We start from the raw sequence: 22,375 nt of genomic DNA on the forward strand, positions 1-22,375 counted from the left end.
CGCGACAGGGAAGACTTGTTCGAGACAACTTGTTTACGGCTCGTTGAACATAAAAGTTTTGTTTTTATTTTTATGACATTTGTTTCCAACAGTTTAGCGTAGCAAAGCCCTTTTTGATAACATAACTACAGAAGGATTTAATAAATTTGGGCCGAAGTTGGGAACTTTGTATCGAAGCTCACAATTTGATTCGCAAACTACGAATACGTTTCAAATCCATGATAATTCACAACTCACCAATTAATCTTCGAGCTGAAATCTTTCAACGAAAACGAACTGCGACACGCTGCGACACATAATTTCGTCAGATTACTTCGCCTTTATAAACTGCAATTTGATTGGTTCTGATAGTACCTGGAATCTGATTGGTGTGACAAACACACATACTTCACTGATTACAGGTCCATCGCGCCGACTAAAGAGCTATTTTGAAAAAATAACTCAATAAGGCATAGATTTGAATTAGTCCTCCCAATTACTATAGACTGCCCTGTTCTAAAGGGGTCTGTCTTTGAAACCTTTAAACGAACCAGCATATACTTGGGAGAAAGAGGAGGGCATAAAGGTCACATCCGAAAACGTTAAGTGGCATTTTGGATCAAAATTAGGGTTGCATGTCAGTTCACCAATACGAAGGATATCGAAGAAGGTCAGAGTCATAGCTGCCCAAATCATGAGGGAGTCCCTGTTGTCAGTATATTTGACATTGAGAAGATGGTAAAATAAATTTAATAAGCCCAATGTGATTTGTCTGCGAACTCTAGAATGCACACCCTGGAAACGTTTGATTCCCCGAAGAACAAGCTGCAGGCGAAAATTTTTTTGAAAGGTTCAGTTCATGACTATTGCTAGAGTGGTGGTGTTTTACTGCAGATAAATAATTCTTTATAGTACTATGTTGTACTGAACGGGCCATGCAGACCGATAAGTTTATCAAGATATCCTCATCGAGGGGGAGCGTGGGAGTAACTCTCATTTGTGAGTAAAACGCATAAAATTGTCGTACACTGGAACTATATGCTTTCTTTATGTTATGAGAAAGCGCCATTCCCAGTTAGTACTTAGTTTCCCTATTCAAAGACTGTGCAGGTGGGCAGTGATGGGGTCTGGAGCTGCATTGGACTGAGGGGCTATCTGACGGAAACGTTCCATCTGAAAACGAGAAAGAGAGTCCGCGATATTGTTATCTTTCCCAGGGACATGCACTGCACGAAAAAAGAAATTATGTTGGAGGGTACAGAGAGTTATGTCCCTAACCAGGTCTATAATACAGGGAATTTTGGATTGTTTAGAATTAATGACCTCCACCACACCCTGATTGTCGCAGTAGAACTTTATACGCTTAGCTATTGGGGCCCCACAAATGGCAAGCAATGTTTATGGCGAATAATTCCTGCCAGAGGATACTTATGTCAGGTTGACCTAACTGTTGGTGGGGTAACCACTTTCCCTGGAACCAGCTGTTTTGGAAAAAGCCCCCATAACCCACTGAGCCAGAGGCATCTGTAAACAGGGAGAGCATCTCAGAAGTATCCCACGAGGATGACAGGAACAACCCTACTCCATTCCACTTATTAATGAATAAGCTCCACATTTGCATAGCCTTATAGAACCCAGTAGTTAGCTTAATGTGGTGGTGGGGTTTTTTGACACCTCTGGTAAGGCCAATAATTCTTTGGAGAAAAGCGCGCCCTGGTGGAATGGCCTTACATGCAAAATTTAGTGTACAGATCAAGAACTGAAGTTCTTGAAGGGTTGTGGAACGCTTGGACTGGAAATCTTGGAGAGCGGTTTTAATTCGCTCAACCTTGTCCACAGGCAGCCTTGCTTTCATTTTTTTGGAATCCAGAATTATTCCCATGAACTGTATAACAGTGCAAGGGTTCTCAGTTTTGGGCATGAAATGGGGATGGTTCCTGAAGGTGAGAATCATGCTGGATAGAACTCGCTTGACAAAGGGAGTCAAAGGGCATGGTAGAGGCGGGGTTTCAATTCTAAGGAAATCATCCAAGATGTGACATAAAAAGGAGATTGAGCAATTATTAAGTAAGATCCACTCAATGGCATCAGATAATTGATTAAAAATAAATGGGGCTGCGCGGAGCCCAAAAGGGAGTACTTTGTCAAAATAGTAAAACCCATTCCAGAACATCCCTAACAGTTCCCAATCATCTGGATGGACGGGGAAAAGCCGAAAAGCAGACTCAATGTCGGTTTTCGCCATGAAACAGCTGGGACAAAACTCCTGAATAGCTGCAACTACATTATCTATGGTAATATATTACAGTGAGAGGTCATGTTTTTCAATGAAATAGTTAATGCTGGATGTCCCAGATTTTTGGAAGGACAGATGAAAAATTGTTCGAAATTTTTGGGAGTGTTTTTTGGGGACAAGGCCTATGGGGGAAACTTGAAAATTCTTAACCCTATTCAGACCGGGCTTTTTTGGACCTTCTCAGACCGGGGGGGTCTGTGTAACTTCCAGAATAATGTAACTTTCCCCCTATGTAACTTCTAGAATATTTAAGCAATCACCATCAAAAATATAGGATGTATTGTATGCCCGAAACTCTTTCTTTTGGTATACTTCACGTGGGATAGTGACGTCTCATCACGTGACAATTACATCATGATGTCAAAACAGCCGCCATCTTGGATCCGCCATCTTGGATTTCAAAATTTTCCCAAAATGCCAGAAAACCACCCACAATCACTACAAAGACTCAAAATAAATAAAAATGTGCTTTAAACCCGTAAAAATGTAAAAATAATTCCATTTAAGTTGATTTTTATTAACAGAAACAATTAAAATTCCAAATTTGGGAAAACATGCTTGTCAAAATGCCGTTGCCGTGGCAATGTCAAGTTCATGACACATCATCCAACCCTACCAGATTGTTGCTAGTTAAATTTTACGAAAACTAAAAAAGTTTGGCAGCGTTTGCATAAATCTAAGAAAAGTTATAAAAGTTCAAAGTCAGCGCGGGCCTCAAAAGCCCCCCCCCCCCCCCCCCTCACAGTACGCCCCTTAAAGGCTTCGTCTGTTTCATTTACAGAAACTACCCCAGGGTGCAGAGAGGCAGTAGGCAAGTTTTTTGAGAACCGAGGACCTCTATGACCGGAATAGCCAATCCTAGCCCTCTTCCTCAGTTTTCAGCACAATTTCTGAATAAATTTCCTATTAGGAAATTTGATAGAGCCTGGTGTAGAATATGGACATTAACTGGGGTAACTACACCCCCAAAACTACTTGTCGCGGTGGCGTCCCCACGATGCTGGGGGTGGAATTTTTCAGCAACAAAATAAACACTAAACTGAAATTCTAAATAAAACCAATAAGCACAGTGCATTTTGCGCTCAAACACTTTTACTTTCGGGAAACCAAACAAAGCATTTAGCGGCGCTTTAGGAACTCCAGTTGCCTGTAAGTGCTTAGTTTGCGAACGTGCTAGTGAACAGTGAAGTATAGTGAGAGAAAAAAACGGGCGCGGTATGGGTAGAAAGATGTCGCACGCGCTCGATTTTTTTTTTGTTCTTCCTGTAACTCACTAATTAGCCTGCTCGAATGCCAATTCGTTACGCTTTGCTTCGTAATAACCTTTACCTTTAGTGTGACTCGAACGGCGTGTGGTTATGTTGAATCGTTAGGTGGTGAATTAAGCAGCACTGAACGTTGTGTTTTTAGGACGACTTTAACCATTTGGGTTAAGAGAGAGAAATGAAGGTCTTTCTTGTGACAAGTTGGGGGGTGGGGGAACTTCATTTGTTACACGACTCAATAGTGCGGCATAGCGGTGCCTGGCAACCGAATGTGCGCAATGCAAATTCATAATATGCAAGTCAAATCAAGTCAATCTTTATTTATTCACACGGTAAAAAGAATCGTCAGTTAAGCTATAAAAAATATAACACTTTTTTTACATGATTGCCGTGTGGGAATTCGATATGTCAGAGATTCGATTTATGATTTCTCGTTTAAAGTGCTCAATGGAGCCAACATCCCTCATTTGCTGGGGCAAGGGCCCTCTATAACTAAAACTTCGTTTTAAATAGTTTGTGTGTGACTTGGGCAGGTCAAGTTTACCTTCGAGATTTCTTAAATTGTAATCTGCGCGGCGGGTAGTGAATAATTGGTACAAGTACCCTGGGGCAAGTTTGTGTATTGATTTAAACATCATCAATGCTTTTTGCGTCTGACGACGTTTAGATAACTTCTCCCACTTGAGGTTTTCCAAAAGGAGGTTTGAGCTCGTATCATAAGGCGATTTGGTAATCACTCTGGCTGCGCGATTTTGGAGTTTTTGCAGTTTATAGGCTGCTCAAACAATCCCAATCGGGACTGCAGTAATCACAATGCGGTAGTATTAAGGCATTGTAGATTTGTACCGCAGTTTTTGTATAGATAAAGAGTCTTACACGTTTTTAAGCGCCTATAGATGAGGAAACTTTCTTAAATATTTCTTCAACATGTTTTGACCAAGAGAGTCGATCATCAATAATAAGTCCTAAAGATTTAGTATCATCTACCCTCTTGATTTTCTCCCCGTCTATCTCAATATCAAATTCGTCACTTTGAGTTTGTAATCTTTGCTTAGATCCTATTATCATTAATTCAGTTTAAGCTATGTTTAGGCTTAGTTTGTTAGCTTTCAGCCAACAATTAAGGTTACTAAGTTCGGGATTAATATCCGATTTAAAATCAGTTAAATTTCTTGCAGATAAGGTTAGGTTAGTGTCGTCTGCAAACATTCTTGGAGAAGCGTTAAGCAGGCAGTTAGGCAAATCATTAATGCACATTAAAAATATGAAAAAGGACCCAGTATGCTGCCCTGCAGCACACCGCAGGTAATTGCGCGTGTAGTTGAGAGATAACCATTAACATTACACACTTGCTTTCGATTGTCCAAATAGGATTGAAACCACTTGAGGGTATTGTGGCAGCACCAAAAAACGACATCTTGCGCAACAGAATTTCGTGGTCAATCGTGTCAAACGCCTTTTTGAGGTCGATGAAAACAACGCCATTTAGTAAACCATTATCAATGTTAACAGACCAGCTGTTTGTGGCTTCAAGCAAGGCCATTAAGGAGGCTCGATGTAGTTTTTTAGCCCTAGGGTGGTCTTTTTAAAAATGAAAATTATCTAGAAAGCCAATCTTCGATTTTCGCCAAAATACACCACAATGGTCAAATATTTTTTAACTTGAAAGGAGCTCTGTCAACGGCTACGATTACGAAATGAAAATCGTACGCTACAGCAGGTAAACGACCACTGAAACTTAGCCACAATTCGGTGCTATTTTCTGTGGCTTACAATAGTTTTGTGTTCTGCAATAAAAAGCGCAAACATCATTCTTATTGCTGACCATTTCTCAAAGAGTTATGTAGGAGCATTTTAAAGTTATTCCGTTTAAGATGAAATACGCGCTTTTACGTTGTTTCGAATTGTCTGAGCGCAGTTTTCGAAAATTAATCATTTCGTAATCGTAGCCGTTGACAGAGCTCCTTTCAAGTTAAAAAATGATTATAACCATCGAAGATATTTCACCAAAGAGAAGATTCTTGTTGCTTTAATTTGATGAAAGATATGGAGTGCCAACTGTGGGAAACCATAAAACCTTGCGAAAAACTACATTCCCGATTTACTTGAAAACGCTCTTACAGATTTTTTTTTTAAATTTTGTCTACAGGTAGTTAATGTACTGTTCTTTGTAATATTAAAAAATGAATACCAAGTGTCAGTCTAGATTTCGAGAAAATCGGCCTTGTTTAAAAACAAAAGAAAACGACAATCGTTGCTATGGTAACCTTTGTGACTTAGTGACCGGTAAAAAAATAAACTTTGGTCATATTTGACCATTGTGGTGTATTTTGGCGAGAATCGAAGATTGGCTTTCTAGATAATTTTCATTTTTAAAAAGACCACCCTAGGGCTAAAAAAACTACATCGAGCCTCCTTAAAGTGCTATGAAGAGGACGAAAACCTGACTGGCAGTTAGATAGCAGCTTATTGTCATTTAAATATTCGTAGAGTTGATCGTATATGATTTTTTCAACAATTTTTGAAACCACTGGTATGACTGATATAGGTCGGTAGTTATTAAGATCTGATTTGGTACCTTTTTTAAAAAAAAGCAGGCGTCACTCTGGCTTATTTCCAGTCTGTTGGAAAAATACCGGTATGGATGGATTTCTCGAATAAGCCAGTAAGTGAAGGAGCAACGATGCTAGCGGCCATTTTTAACAATCTGCAAGGAATCCTGTCAAGGCCAGTGGCCTTCCTATGATTCATTTTCGTTAACAAATTGTGCAGTCATTACACAGGGTGTATGCACAATAAGTTTTGAATAGGCTCTATTGCCGTTGTTGGAAAAATGAGCCCGCAGACTCGAGAGAGTGGCGAGAATCGACTTCGAGAGCCTACATTGCTTATAGATCTCACGATAATAAGGGAAAAGATCATGAACGTAATGGCACTCCTGAAAATATCTTATTGCCGTTACCGTTCATCAGTAGGATGCCTAAAATGCGTGCAATTACACAGTTGGTTTCGGCTCCATTAAATCCTATACCAAATGCGCAGAACATTTTTGGAGGAGCAACCCATGTTGCAATAATAAGGAAAGTAACGCAAAAAAATGTAAACCGAAAAATTACGAACACGCCAAAAAAATTAGGCGAAGCGCGCGCGTTGTCATGAGACTAGCGCGCGCACCTACGAAATAGTGAGCGAAAACAATGCGTCAACAAAGAAACTAGGATTACTGGACGATATAAAAACCACAAACAAGAAAAGGATATTGCGATGGTTTTAAACGATGAACTGCCGATCTTAACTCTCTTATTGTAGCGCCGTGCCGTCTGATTTGTTTCTTTTCACATAAACATTGTTTGATTTATTAAAGTTTATTTTTTTTATAATGGAACTTTTGACATAACTTATTTGGGAGATTAAAGACAAATTAAAGAGCTTTATCTTTCTTTCATCTAATATTACACGGCGAGTATTACATACGACACACCAGGGCTTGAATGGATTTCTAAATACCCAGCAATAAGCGCGATGTATTTGTCACTCTAAGCAAACTTATTGATCGATTTTCGTTTAGAAACTCTTGGTGCTTTATTTCTCATAACTAAGAATCAAAGAGTGCAAGAGAATTAAAAAATTTCTGAAAAGTATGAACGAAATTAGACATTTGAAAAAAAATAAGCACACTTTAAATTTCAAAGACATGTTTCGGTTAGTCGACGTCATAGTTGGATAATAATGTAGCTCGTTCTTCAATTTGAATTGTTTCCGTTTTATTTCCCTTTCTCCTTAGCTTTGGACGTCCCGTGCAACTCTCCATGTCTCTTGGTCTCAACCTTAACGGAAATAGTAGCTTTGGATTACAACAACGGTACAAGTTATCCGATCATCACGAAGTTATCAAGAGCTGTCGCCATAGACATTCATTTCAGCCTGGGCTACATCTTTTGGAGTGACTACAAAGAAAAGAACATCAAGCGAGCTAACATCGACGGAACAAATGTCACAGTACTCCACAATAATATACTATATTGCTTCGGGCTGGCAGTTGAATGGGTGTCATCTCAATTGTACTGGACTGATGAAGCCAGTGATACGATATCCGTATCAGACTTAGAGGGGAATAACGCACATATTCTGATTTCTTCAAGTCTTGATAAGCCGAGGGGAATTGCTGTTGATCCTTACAACGGGTAAGTTTACAACCAGTACCTTGTATTCCTACCAGCTTTTTAGTACTCTTTCATGTGGAAAATGATTTAAACAGAACTGAGTAGCTGGAGAACAGGGCCGTAGCCAGAAACAAATTATGACTGATGCAATGTCCATGGTTAAGTTCTCATCCTAGGTATTTACTTTCCCGTTCAAAAAAGCGAAAGTGTATCAGATATCAGTATCAGTAACAGACTTAGTCAGGGGGATAACAGGCCCGTAGGGAAGGGGGGGTGCGACGGGTGCGTCCGCACCCGTCACGAGCCTTGGAAGTCCGCTTATTGTGAAAAAAATCAAATAATTACACAAACAAGATGTAAAATAAAAAAAAAAATAATTAAGTACCATTAAATAATTCTACGGCTCGAATATTACACCTTTCAGTCTAAAATTTGGCACGAAGTATCTCTGTTTGACTCTTTATAACTCTACATTTTTGGTTTTGATGAAAATCTTTCAACAGTTGAGAAATTTGCGATTCTGTGCAACGTGCGCATACATTGCTCTGTAAATAATTAAATAAATAATTAAATTAGTACCATTAAATAATTCTACGGCTTGAATATTACACCTTTCAGTCTAAAATTTGGCATGAAGCATCTCTGTTAGACTCTTAATAACCCTACATTTTTGTTTTTGGTGAAAATCTTTCAAGAGCCGAGAAATTTTTCAATTCTGTGCAACGTGCCCATACATTGCTCAGTATTTATGTAAAACAATTCTGTGATTAAATAATTCTACCGCTCGAAGTTTACACCTTTCAGTGTAAAATTTGACAAGAAGTATATCTGTATGATTCTTAAAAACCCTGCATTTTTGGTGTGGATCATTCAAGAGCCGAGAATTTGGCAACACCTTGCAACGCGCCCATACATTGCTCTGTAATTACATCTATAAAAATCATTCGCCCTCCTTCAATATATACGCTACAGATCAGACATTTGGTGGACAATATCTCTATATGACTGGCTAAAATAGAGCCATTCGTTTAGAGGCATTTGTTTACTCATAGCCGAGCAATTAACGACTTCGTAAAGCGCGTCCAAATATAATATATAAATAATCAAAACAAAATACTCTGTGCCGTACAAAGTTACAATAGCTTAGTTGGGAGAGAGTAGTTCTACAGTAGTCATGCTGTATGTTCCGGTCGTTGGTTCAAATCTGGACGGGACAAATTTTTCCTTATTTTTTCGTTACGAGTAAAAGTCTCGCTTGCTCTTATGGGCGAAATAAAAATCCTTTTAAATTATCTCGAGCGCGTGCGAGCAAACGTCTTGCTTAAAATATTTTCTTAACACTTGCTTACATTTATTTAATTGGAAAGAGTTCAGTTTATTAATCTTGAGTGTGTGTGAGCACATCTCACTTGCTTAAATTGTTGGTTAAGGTGGCTTAATACAGTTTTGAGGGGGTAAGTGAGCCCAACTTTTAACTCTCTTTAAAAATATTCAAGAATGTTCTTTCTTTCTCTTATTACTGTTTCTTAAAGCGTATAGCCATCATATGCGACAATTTACCAATAAAAATGCTAATAAACAGTCAATAAAGAGCCAAAAAGAATGGCCGAGTGCTTAGGAGGGGACTGGGCACTAGTTGTTTTAACAGCGTTTTTCTCAAAATCTACCCGTATGACACCACCTCAAAATTTCAGAAATTACAAATTGGCTTTTATTTAACATTCATGTAGGATAAAATAAAAATCTGTAAGACAGATTTTTCGCAAAATCGGAAAATGTGATATTTTGCCCCTTTAAAAAATAGCTCAATTTCTGTCTTACAGATTTTTATTTTATTTTGCATGAATGTTTAATCAAAACCAATTTGTAATTTCTGAAATTTTGAGGTGGGGTCATACGGGTAGATTTTGAGAAAAACGCTGTTGAAACAACTAGTGCCCAGTCCCCTGCTAAGCACTCAGCCATTCATTATGACTCTTTATTGATTGTTTATTAGCATTTTTATTGGTCAAATGTCGCATATGATGGCTATATGCTTTAAACAACAGTAATAAGAGAAAGAAAGAACATTCCTAAATATTTTTAAAGACAGTTAAAAGTTGGGCTTACTTACCCCCTCCAAACTGAGTCAAAACTGTATTAAGCCACCTTAAGTGTGACCAAAAGTCCCACTTACTTTTATTGTTTACATTGAGTTGTTTGGTTTGCTGGGCAAAAAACCCAAGTGTGATGTGCGTCCAGAAAAAATTATACACAATTCAGTCGATTCCTTTGGTGACTAGGAAGCTATGAGCTACGTTATTTGATATATAAGTGGTGTAGGGCCACTATCGTAATAATAATAAAAATTATAAAAACAATATATAATTATAATAAAAACCTTCCCAAAATCCTTTGCAACTGAAAAATCGCCAATGCCAAATAACTTGGTCAGTTTGAAGTCAGCAGGAGTAGTACGTCGTATAGAAATAACTCTTACCATATACTACTTCTTTTATAAGTCGTAGGTCGATGACGTCATTAATCACGTGACTTTTCTCAGAAGTTTGTTTTTGCTAACTGTGACGAAAATAGTTTGTTACTGAAAAAGCAGTCATTGCAGTTTGAAGAACATTGGTGTGAGGCATTTCGGACTGCCCAGGTACCGAACAAAATATCTAAATTAAGGGAGCTATGTACAACTTTCAAAAAATGGGAGTCTGGGTACAAGTGCGTATCTGGCGTTGCATTAAATGCGAGGTAACAAGAAATTATATGTTGGTAGATACTTATATGTGAAGTAGTTTTTAATTAAACCCATTGTTATGACGTCATCGATCACGTGACCAGAACGGATCACATTTTAAATTCGCTTGAAAACTTTACTAAAACCTCTCTCTTAGGATCTTTTTTAGCAAAGTTGTAGTTTTTTAAATAGTGTTTTTAAAAATGGCCATTATTAAAAAATACAATTGAAAAGTTTGTTGGCTTCCTACTCAACGACCATTTGCATTTGAAATAAAAGAAAATTTTGCCAAAGGCTTGAGTGTATGCTCTTCATTATAGCGTTGTCAGTTTTTTTTTTCATTTTAATTGCTTTTGGCGAGGTTGGATGTAATTTCTTTCAGACAAAGGAGTGGCGCTTGGGGAGAGTTTAAGCTGTGCCCCCCCCCCCCCCCCCCCCCTGCTTGCGGATTCCCCGCGGTCCGTATTGCGGGCGCATTTTCAAAATGGCGTCGATCGATCTAGTGGAGTGATTTTGCAATTTTGAGTTCTATAGGATAGTTTTGTCAATGTTCTTTCTTCTTGACGCGATCATGAGTCCCGAAACAAAGGGTATTCGATATTCTTTATTTGTATTCCCGATACTGGAGAAGAATATGGAATGAGGAGAAACGGTGGAAGCTTTTCGCAAACATTTCTAACAGAAACTTACAGTGACCTGAGGTCACTTGAGGTAAGCGTTTCTCATTGTACTATAATTTCATTTTGAAGACTGGCTTAAGCTTATGTCTTCGGCGTTTATGTGAAGATCTATAAAAGTGCTAAAGATAGAATCGTACTAAAACTTAGCTCACTGGAATTAAAGCCGAGCTCGGCGATAAAAAAATAAATCTTGTAGAGTTTGAGGCGATAGTGTCATAGTAATGTCACTCAGTTCGTCGAGGCATGTAATTGTTATTTATATTTGTCATCTGAGTGTTAAGCTACTTCAATTTAATAAGAATCGCATCCTTTCATTATTTATACGTGAGGAAATGTTTGTCAAAATATTGACCATGTGGTCATTTCCGGCCGCAAAGAAATAAATGAGACCATTTCTGAAGTTTAAATTTCTATCTTTCGATGATGTGTATTGTATTGCCAGACATAGATTGACGTTTCTTTTGCATTTTGTTGTATACAGGTAATTTGTGGGATTAATAGAATGTCTAATTTGTAAACAGGATTTACAGAATTCAGAACTGAGGACTTTCTGAATTACTGGTGAGTTAAACTATGGATTATAACAAGTTCAGGTAGTTATTGATCTCTTCAGCCAATCTCAGCAATTCCTATTCTTTTGATTCACTACCTGAGACATTTTTAAAAGATCTACTTTTTGACCAGACATTTGCCTACTTTATAAAAAAGCTGTTTGACATTTTTTAAGGCATGTATTTTCAGTTGTTGGATGGCCTTCAGTAGCATTTTAAACTACAGATAGCAATGTAAAAAATTCAAATGAAGCCTGACATTTTTTTCTGCAAAATTATGATTAATGAAAGGAAGGGTGCAGAGAAAATTGATTTCTTCCTAGCCTGACCCAGATAGATTGTGCAAGGTGAAACCATTATATGCTTACCCAAAGTCCCATGTTTCTCTGGAAAGATGAACAACAAAAAATAAAAATCTATAAATGTCATTTGGCTATCTAGCAAGTGAAAAAAATTATTGAATCCACTAGCCCAACATGAAAGCATTCAGTTTTCTTTTTTTCACACACTGAAAAAGGCCATTTAATTTACAGTCTGCATGCTGGAAAAATAGCAATTTCATCAAAATAAATAGTTCTTGTTTGTTTTGTTTCTATTTACAGGTGACTTGAAGAGTGCAATGGCATTCCTCTTAGTCAAAATGAACTCAAAAATACACATTGTGTAAATGTAATAAAATTGTCACATGATTGATTCCCACATGTTGCCAGGTTAAACCTGAATATACTTTAGATTTATAGCTATTTATGTAATATGAACATCCCAGAACCCAATAAGGCTACACGTGAATACTGACACTTTATTACATGTCATGTAAGTTTTGAAACCATTCTGGGGTTCATGACAAAAATATTTTGTTTCAATATAAAAAAAAAAATGAAATAACAGAGAATTTACAGAGATCTAACTTTAGATATGGCCAGTCATTGAAGTATATCGCTTTAAATACCGCACTGAGTAAATTAAGTTCTCTTCACGCCCCGAATAGAATTTTCTAACTTTAAAATACAAACAGCATCGTCATAATTTTAGTTCAAGTGATTGTTAACATTTTTGCAAAAACAAAAGCAACAATACAAAGCAGACGTGTAGTATGGCTCTACACTGTAACGAGTCAGGCTTAAAATTATCTAGGGTGCGTTCGTTTGATTTTATACCGGAATAAAAACACATTCGGTGTTTATCCCAGAATATCCATTCCGTAAGGATGACAATAAACCGATTATTGCGCTTGGAAAAATTCTCAGTCGTGGGTTATCGGGTGTGTTCTGAGGTGTAGAGCTGCATCACTCGTCAAATTTCGCACCCGATAAACATACGTTAACTGCTTTGCAAGTTGTGAGATCATAGTATCTTGGAACCAGACCCTGCCTCCCCCCTCCCCCCCCCCCCCCTCTCCCCTCTCCTTGCTGCTTACATCTCTTTTTAATCCTTTTCCACGTGACACTTTGACAGGGTACTAAAAAGCTGGTAAACTTACCCGTTGTTAGGATCAAGAGCAATTCCCCATACATGGGCGATCAAGACTTGCATAAATTAGAATACGTATCTTATCCAGGCCCGTAGCCAGGATTTTGCATGGGGCGGGTGCGCATGAGGGCCTCCGGCATGAAAGCTCGAGCGCCGCAGGCGCGAGAACGTTGAGGGGTCTGGGTGTATCCTCCCCCTGGAAATTTTGAAAAAAAAAAAGGTTATCTGAGACAGCATTTCGTGCATTATGAAGACAGTTTGTTAGGAAACAAGGCAGCTAAAAGTGAAGGTAGCAATGACACTAATTCTGGTACATTTTTAAATTAAAAACGTATTTTTAGAAACAGAACCTTGTACGGAAAAAAATGTTCATGGATTGACATGATCAGGCTGCCGGCTTTCTCTTTTTCTTCGTTTTGTTCTCTTCGGCCCATTTTATTACGGATTCGTCAAGGAACTGCCAGTTTCAATACCGAAAGCCGTGTTCCGAACACAACAAGTAGCTAGTCTCTTCTCTTTTTGCAGGTAGCGCCTGGGAATATAAATGGCACTTCGAACGGTTCGACTAATGAAGGATCAGGATGTTAGGTAAAATTTAGGTACAATTTGGTCCAAAATATACCACAGGAATGGTGGTTCTTCATCCCAAAGGACCAAACTGAATGTAAATAGCCGAAGTGCAGAAATACGTTACCATTTCTCTCTATTTATTTATTTATTTATTTATCTAGGGGCAACCGCACAAACAAGATAGTGACAATCATTTTTGTGATTTTCGTGGTCGGTTATAACATTTAACATTATTTCACTGTTATTGGCTCTTCGAGATCATTCGTTTATATATATATTACATGTAGTTAGAAAATACTATGAACGCCACATCCATAAAAGAGGAAAAGTAGAGCGGTACTACTTCTTCGGGGAGTGTCACAGAGACAATACAGAGGTGGATATCCTCTTTGAGACGTGTGCCCGTGTAAATGTCATATTTTGAAAGAAACATCTTCACACTGATAATGGATACGTAGTGTCCGAGACATGTCTTTGAAATTTAGAAGTGTGTTTATTTTTCCAAGTGTTTAATTTCGCTCATACTTTGAAGAAATTTCACTGATATTTTTTGATAGTCGACAGTCTTTAACTTTCTAAACTTGCACGATAGTGGCCCTAAACCACTTATATATCAAACAACGTAGCTCCTGGCTTCCTAGTAAGCAAAGGAATCAAATTGTGTACAATTTTTGCTGGACGCACACACTTGGGACTTTTGCCCAACAAAATTAAGATAAAGATATACGAACGAAAATTTCGCTCACATAGCTTGATTTCTCGGTGCTGTTTTTTTTTTCTACACTACAAGCGTTCCAATTCTATTGACATCAGCGGTTGAAGTCTCACTGAAATAGCCGGCGTTCGATCTCAACATACTGAAATATCAAAATTTACTGTTGCGTTTGTTCAACCTTTAAACTTTAAATAAAACGGCATACTGACTTAAAAAAAAAATACAAATGAGAAAAAAAAAATAATTATAGCTTCCGTTTGGATTTAACCCAACGACCAAGGCATACACAACTTCTGTAGAAGTGTTCTCTACCAACTGAGCTATCGTAACTTTGTATGGTACAGAATGTTTTGTTTTGTATATTTTAATATTATATTTGGACGCGCTTTTAAAAAATACATGTTTAATTACTCGGTTATGAGTAAGCAAAACCCTAAAAAACGCTTTCTTTTAGATTGTCGTACAGAGATTATTTCCACCAAAATTTTACTCTGCATGTCGCAATAATATTCAAGCGAAGGGAATGATTTAAATATATGCAGATACAGAGCAATGTATGGGCACGTTGCACAGAATTGCTAATTTCTTGACTCTTGAAAGACCCAAACCAAAAACCAAAATGTAGGGATATTAAGAGCCGTACAGAGAAACTTCATGCCAGATTTTAGACTGAAAGGTGCAATATTCGAGCCGTAGAATTATTTAATCACAAATATGATTTACATAATTACAGAGCAATGTATAGGAACATCATAGAATCGCAAATTTCTCAACTTTTGAAAGATTTTTACCAAAAACAAAAATGTAGGGTTATTAAGAGTCGTACAGAGATACTTCATGCCAGATTTTAGACTGAAAGGTGCAATATTTGAGCCGTAGAATTATTAAATCACAAAGATGATTTACATAATTACAGAGCAATGTATAGGAACATCATAGAATCGCAAATTTCTCAACTCTTGAAAGATTTTTATCAAAAACAAAAATGTAGGGTTATTAAGAGTCAAACAGAGATACTTCATGCCAGATTTTAGACTGAAAGGTGTAATATTCGAGCTGTAGAATTATTAAATCGTACTTAATTATTTAATTTTACAGAGCAATGTATGGGCACGTTGAACACAATTGCTAATTTCTCGGCACTCGAAACATTTTTATCCAAAACAAAAATGTAGGGTTTTCAAGAGTCATACAGAGATACTTCATGCCAAATTTAAGACTGAAAGGTGCAATATTCGAGCCGTAGAATTATTTAATGGCATTTATTTAATTTTTACAGACCAATGTATGGGCACGTTGAACAGAATTGCTAATTTCTCGGCACTCGAAAAATTTTCATCCAAAACAAAAATGTAGGGCTATAAATAGTCATACAAAGATACTTCATGCCAAATTTTAGACCGAAAGGTGTAATATTCGAGCCGTAGAATTATTTAATCGACTTAATTATTTAATTTTATTTATTTTATATCTTGTTTGTGTAATTATTTATTTATCTAGGGGCAACCGCACAAACAAGATAGTGACAATCATTTTTGCGATTTTCGTGGTCGGTTATAACATTAAAACTTTATTTCACTGTTATCGACTCTCCGAGATCATCCGTTTACATGTAGTTAAAAAACACCATGAACGCCACATCCATGGAAGAGGAAGAGTAGAGCAGTACTACTTCTTCGGGGAGTGTCAAGCACATAAGACCCTCGCCCTGAGTGACACAAATTGCAGACAATAGGCTACCCTAATACCAAACTCTGTAGTAGCTCGATCATGGAGACTATACGGAGCGGGATATCCTCTTTGACCATGTCAATGAGACGTGTGCCCGTGTAAATTTCATATTTTGAAAGAAACATCTTCAAACTGATAATGGATACAGAGTGTCCGAAGTAAGTCTTCGAAATTTAAAAGTATGTTTTTTTCAAATGTTTAATTTCGCCCATACTTTTAAGAAATCTCGCTAATATTTTGAAAGGTACGATTTTCTTTAACTTTCTAAACATGCACGACAGTGACCATACACCACTTATATATCAAACAACGTAGCTCCTAGCTTCCTAGTCAACAAAGGAATTGTATTGTGTAGAATTGTTGCTGGACACACACAGTTGGCTTTTTGCCCAGCAAACTAGTACTAATTAAGATAAAGATATACGAACGAGAATTTCGCTCGCATAGCGACCCCTTACTCCCTCAACGAAACAACTCAATGTAAACAATAAAAGTAAGTTAGACTTTTGATGCATTTAACCAACAATTTAAGCAATGAGATGTGCCCGCACACACTCAAGATAAATAAACTGAACTCTTGCCCATCAAAATAAATGTTAGCAAGTTTTAAGAAAATATATAAGCAAGACGTTTGCTCGTACACGCTCGAGATAATTTAAAAGTAATTTTCGCCCAAAAGAGCAAGCGAGACTTTTACTCGTAATGAAAAAAAAAAAGGAAAAAGAAAAAAAAATGAGTTCCGTCAAGATTTGAACCAACGACCGGGACATACAGCATGTGGAACTACTCTCTCCCAAATGAGCTATTGTAACGTTTTACGGTACAGAAATTTGTTTTGGATTATTTATATATTATATTTGAACAAGCCTGAAAAAATCGTTAATTGTTCAGCTATGAGTAAACAAATTGCTTTAAACGAATGCCTCTATTTTAGCCAGTCATACAGAGATAATGTCCACCAAATTTCGTTAATATTGAATGGGAGCGAATTATTTATATATATGCAAAAAAATTAGTTTCACCTGGGGCATAACAGCTTGATTTCTCGGTGGTGTTTTTTTTTTTTCTACACTACAAGCGTTCCAATTCTATCGACGGTTGAAGTCTCTCTGAAATAGTCGGCGTTCGAACTCAACATACTGAAATATCAAAATTTACTGTTGCGTTTGTTAAAATAAAACGGCATACTCAGAAAAAAAAATGATTATAGCATCCGTTTGCATTGGAACCAATGACCAAGGCATACACAACTTCCGTAGAAGTGTTCTCTACCAACTGAGCTATCGTAACTTTGCATGGTACAAACTATTTTGTTTTGTATATTTGAATATTATATTGGACGCGCTTGGGAAAAAAATGTTTAACTACTCGGTTATGATTAAACAAAACCCGAAAAAATCGCTTTGTTTTAGCTTGTCGTACAGAGAGAATTTCCACCCAATTTCTGCTCTGCATGTCGCAATAATATTCAAGCGCACCAAATGATTGAAATATATGCAATTACAGAGCATATATGGGCACGTTGCACAGAATTGCTAATTTCTTGACTCTTGAAAGATCAACACCAAAAACCAAAATGTAGTGATATCAAGAGTCGTACAGAGAAACTTCATGCCAGATTTTAGAATGAAAGGTGCAATATTCGAGCCGTAGAATTATTTAATCACAAATATGATTTACATAATTACAGAGCAATGTATAGGAACATCACAGAATCGCAAATTTCTCAACTCTTGAAAGATTTTTATCAAAAACAAAAATGTAGGGTTATTAAGAGTCAAACAGAGATACTTCATGCCAAATTTTAGACTGAAAGGTGTAATATTCGAGCCGTAGAATTATTTAATGGCATTTATTTAATTTTTACAGAGCAATGTATGGGCACGTTGAACACAATTGCTAATATCTCGGCACTCGAAACATTTTCATCCAAAACAAAAATGTAGGGTTATAAAGAGTCATACAGAGATACTCCATGCCAAATTTAAGACTGAAAGGTGCAATATTCGAGCCGTAGAATTATTTAATGGCATTTATTTAATTTTTACAGAGCAATGTATGGGCACGTTGAACAGAATTGCTAATTTCTCGGCACTTGAAAAATTTTTATCCAAAACAAAAAGGTAGGGTTATAAAGAGTCATATAGAGATACTTCATGCCAAATTTTAGACCGAAAGGTGTAATATTCGAGCCGTAGAATTATTTAATCGACTTAATTATTTAATTTTATTTATTTTATTTAATCGACTTAATTATTTAATTTTATTTATTTTATTTAATCGACTTAATTATTTAATTTTATTTATTTTATATCTTGTTTGTCTAATTATTTATCTAGGGGCAACCGCACAAACCGGAGATAAGTGGAATACCGTTTTTGTGATTTTCGTCGTCGGCTATAACATTTAACATTATTTCACTGTTATTGACTCTCCGAGATCATCCGTTTACATGTAGGTAGAAAATACCATGAACGCCACATCCATGAAAGAGGAAAAGTACAGCGGTACTACTTATTCGGGGAGTGTCACGGAAACAATACGGAGCGGGATATCCTCTTTGAGACGTGTGCAGGTGTAAATGTCAAATTTTGAATGAAACATCTTCAAATTGATAATGGATACGGAGTGTCCGAAACATGTCTTTGAAATTAAGAAGTGTGTTTATTTTTTCAGATGTTTAATTTCGCCCATACTTTTAAGAAATTTCGCTAATATTTTTTTAAAAGGTGCGACAGTCTTTAACTTTCTAAACATGCACGATAGTGGCCCTGCACCACTTATATATCAAACAACAACGTAGCTCCTAGCTTCCTAGTCAGCAAAGGAATCAAATTGTGTAAAATTTTTGCTGGACGCACACACTTGGGACTTTTCCCCAGCAAAATTAAGATAAAGATATACGAACGAAAATTTCGCTCGCATAGCTTGATTTCTCGGTGCTGTTTTTTTCTACACTACAAGCTTTCCAATTCTATTGACATCAGCGGTTGAAGTCTCACTGAAATAGCCGGCGTTCGATCTCAACATACTGAAATATAAAAAATTACTGTTGCGTTTGTTCAGCCTTTAAACTTTTAAATAAAACGGTATACTGTTTTTTTTTTTTTTTTTTTTTACAAAAAAAAGAGAAAAAAAGAAAAATAATGGCTTCCAATTGGATTTGAACCAACGACCAAGGCATACACAACTTCTGTAGCCGTGTTCTTTACCAACTGGGCTATCGTAACTTTGTATGGTACAGAACATTTTGTTTTGCATATTTTAACTGATATTATATTTGGACGCCGTTTAAAAAAAACTTGTTTTTAAACAAGTTGAACCGAGTAATTGAAATTACTCCGTTATGAGTAAGCAAAACACTAAAAAATCGCTTTGTTTTAGTTTGTCGTGCAGAGATAATTTCCACCAAATTTCTGCCCTGCGTGTCGCAATAATATTCAAGCGTAGCGAATGATTTAAATTTATGCAATTACAGAGCAATGTATGGGCACGTTGCACAGAATTGCAAATTTCTCGACTCTTGAAAGATCCACACTAAAAACAAAAATGTAGGGTTATTAAGAGCCATACAAAGATACTTCATGCCAAATTTTAGACTGAAAGGTGTAATATTCGAGCGAGAATTATTCAATCACAGAGATGATTTACATAATTACAGAGCAATGTATAGGTACATCACAGAGTCGCAAATTTCTCAACTCTTGAAAGATTTTTATCAAAAACCAAAACGTAGGGTTATTAAGAGTCAAACAGAGATGCTTCATGCCAAATGTTACACTGAAAGGTGTAATATTCGAGCCGTAGAATTATTTAATTTTACAGAGCAATGTATGGGCACGTTGAACAGAATTGCTAATTTCTCGGCTCTCGAAACATTTTCATCAAAAACAAAAATGTAGAGTTATAAAGAGTCATACAGAGATACTTCATGCCAAATTTTAGCCTGAAAGGTGTAATATTCGAGCCGTAGAATTATTTAATCGTACTTAATTATTTAATTTTATTTATTTTATATCTTGTTTGTGTAATAATTATTTATTTATTTATCTAGGGGCAACCGCACAAACAAGATAGTACAAGTGACAATCCTATTTTTGTGATTTTCGTGGTCGGATATAACGTTTAAACATTATTTCACTGTCATTGACTCGCCGAGATCATCCGTTTACATGAAGCTAGAAAATACCATTAACGCCACATCCATGAAAAGGAAAAGTAGAGCATTACTACTTATTCGGGGAGTGTCAAGCACATTAGACCCTCGCCCTGAGTGACACATAAATTGCAGAGAATGGGCTACCCTAATATTAAACTAGAAAGCTCGTTCATGGAGACAATACGCAGCGGGATATCCTCTTCGACCATGTCAATGAGACGTGTGCCCGTGTAAGCGTCATATTTTGAAAGAAACAACTTCAAACTGCGAGTAATGGATACGGAGTGTCCGAAACATGTCTTTGAAATTTTAAAGTGTCTTTTTTTTAATGTTTATTATCGCTCGTACTTGTAAGAAATTTCGCTAAATTTTTGAAAGGTAAGATAGTCTTTAACTTTCTAAACATACACGATAGCTACAAATGCTATCTATTATAGAACGTTGCGGTCCGTTTCTTGAAGCCTTTGTTTTTTAGAGCAAACAAGCTTTTCAAAAGCGTCATCATAAAAACAAAATCTTCCATCTGTATTTCTTCCAAAACATATTGAACCATCTCTGTAGTTATAGGTATCACAGAGGGCCCGCATTTATGATAAGAATTGCCATCCTCCTTACCGTAATGACATGTATGATTTGTATGATCAAATACATGAATTGTCCTGACTGGTAAAGATCATTTCGCAAAAGCGAATTGATGATCTTACTGATATTCAGTTGACTTTTCAAATCAAAATTTGCGAACAAGGATTAAACTCGGTCTCAGTATAGTTAAGGCGGCAGTTTTTTGTTTCTAAATGTTAAGAAATAGCTAACAAATCTAGCATGATGTTCAGTTAAAGATGTCATTTAGTTTAAACACAACGCGTCTCTGTTGCAGTTGTTCTAAGCTTTCTGAATTCGAGTCTTTTGCCCTTGTGATTAGCTGATGCAATGTTTTTCACTTAACAGATTTATTTTCTGGACGGACCGGGGACAAAATACAAAGATAGAGAGAGCCACTTTGTCAGGCACCCAACGTGTTGTCATAGTAACCTCAAATTTGGTTCGGCCATTCGGTATTGACCTTGACAGACGAAACAGACTTGTCTTCTGGGTGGATAATTGGTTGGACAGAGTAGAGTCCGTTGATTACCATGGCAACAACAGAAAGTTACTTTTTCAACAAGGCGGTTTCCGCTTTTTTAAAGTGACTTTCCTCTCTCCTTTTTTATTCGTCACTGATTGGGGAACGGAGAGGATTTATAAATTCAATGCCTTTGATACCAATGGAGCAGTTTTGAGTAGCATTATGATCAGTCCGCTCGATGGACTTGTAGCTTATGACAGTTCCCGGCAGTTACCAGGTATGAACTTGAAATTTATAACCTTCAGTTCAGACCGGTCTTTAAATCCGTCAAGCGTTTCTTTGTCGTACGCGATTGGCCTAAACCCGAGGGGGAACTCTTTCCTTAAAGTAGGTGGAGGTCTTTCCTAAAATCCACACTTCATTTTGGACCAAAACATACGACTTTCTATACCCTTTTTTAGACTTGACCCAAACATTAACACCCTATTTCAGACCAGACTCTACCCATGAACTGCTTCGGTTTGCGTAGAAATTTTATAAGGGTATAACATTTCCAACGTTATAAAATCGCACTTCTCAAGAGATGAATAATATTGATCACAAAAGTAGTTTTTGTTTTTTCAAGAATTACAGCTTATTGCTGACCTGATTGCCCAAACCACACCCTATTACAGACCAAAGTAGTCAAAATGTATACCGTGTGGCACTTAATATTTGCGGATTCTAATTTTTTCGATTTTTGAGGGTTTTTTCATAATCCGCAAAAAGAAGTTCCCGCCAAAAAAAATATAAAAAAACGCAAAGATATTTTCCGACTTTTTTTTCATAGTGGAAATATGAGTACACGTCAGTATCATGTTTACATGTTCATCAAAGATTATGTTGTTTTCTTTTAAAACGTCCTTTCTCAATGTTTCTATAAAATACCGTACAAGATGCCTTTATTGGTCGTTATTTACTGGTGCAAAATGGAAGATTTTAAATTTCTTACTGTATTCTTATATG

General features: G+C 36.8%; 1 protein-coding gene across 1 annotated transcript in view; it reads left to right on the top strand.

Annotated features, from left to right (window-relative positions):
- Positions 1-22,375, top strand: part of LOC144628978 (uncharacterized) — a 135,997-nt gene that overhangs the window by 24,318 nt on the left and 89,304 nt on the right. The gene's annotated exons all lie outside the window — the stretch shown is intronic.

This window comes from Oculina patagonica, chromosome 10 (assembly GCF_052425735.1).
Source record: "Oculina patagonica isolate OP01 chromosome 10, crgOcupat, whole genome shotgun sequence".
Classification (NCBI taxonomy): Eukaryota; Metazoa; Cnidaria; class Anthozoa; order Scleractinia; family Oculinidae; genus Oculina; species Oculina patagonica.